The sequence below is a fragment of the Arachis hypogaea genome, chromosome 14 (genome assembly GCF_003086295.3).
Source record: "Arachis hypogaea cultivar Tifrunner chromosome 14, arahy.Tifrunner.gnm2.J5K5, whole genome shotgun sequence".
NCBI lineage: Eukaryota > Viridiplantae > Streptophyta > Magnoliopsida > Fabales > Fabaceae > Arachis > Arachis hypogaea.
The window spans coordinates 69,028,191-69,029,163 of NC_092049.1; the positions used below are offsets into that span (position 1 = coordinate 69,028,191).

General features: G+C 41.6%; 1 non-coding gene across 1 annotated transcript; it reads right to left on the reverse strand.

The window, feature by feature from the left end:
* Positions 1–548: 548 nt before the first annotated feature.
* Positions 549–656, reverse strand: LOC112745714 (small nucleolar RNA R71). Its single transcript, XR_003173628.1, has one exon. It is a non-coding gene; the product is annotated as a small nucleolar RNA R71 (small nucleolar RNA).
* Positions 657–973: the final 317 nt, after the last annotated feature.

Genomic DNA, 973 nt, shown 5'->3' on the forward strand with positions numbered 1-973 from the left:
TTCATATGAGCAGGAACAAAGATAAAGGCATACTTGTTCAAGCTGACCCAGAACCTGAAAGGACCTTGAAGCGAAAGCTAAGAGAGGCTAAAGCACAACTCTCTGGAGAGGACCTAACAGAAATCTTCAAACTAGAAGAAGATATGGCAGCCGAAAACAAAAACAATGCCAACAATGCAAGGAAGGTGCTTGGTGACTTTACTGCACCTACTCCTGATTTCTATGGGAGAAGCATCTCAATCCCTGCCATTGGAGCAAACAACTTTGAGCTTAAGCCTCAATTAGTTTCTCTAATGCAACAGAATTGTCAGTTTCATGGACTTCCATTGGAAGATCCTCATCAGTTCTTAGCTGAATTCTTTCAAATCTGTGACACTGTCAAGACCAATGGGGTTGACCCTGAGGTCTATAAACTTATGCTATTCCCTTTTGCTGTAAGAGACAGAGCTAGGATATGGTTGGATTCACAACCTAAGGAAAGCCTGAACTCTTGGGAAAAGCTAGTCAATGCCTTCTTGGCAAAGTTCTTTCCACCTCAAAAATTGAATAAGCTTAGAGTGGAAGTCCAAACCTTCAGACAGAAGGAAGGTGAATCCCTCTATGAAGCTTGGGAAAGATACAAACAATTGATCAGAAAGTGTCCTTCTAACATGCTTTCTGAATGGAGCATCATAGGTATCTTCTATGATGGTCTGTCTGAACTGTCCAAGATGTCATTGGACAGCTCTGTTGGAGGATCTCTTCATCTGAAGAAGACGCCTGCAGAAGCTCAGGAACTCATTGAAATGGTTACAAATAACCAATTCATGTACACTTCTGAGAGGAATCCTGTGAATAATGGGACAAGTCAGAAGAAAGGAGTTCTTGAGATTGATACTCTGAATGCCATATTGGCTCAGAACAAAATATTGACTCAGCAAGTCAATATGATTTCTCAAAGTCTGTCTGGAATGCAAGCTGCACCAGGCAGTAC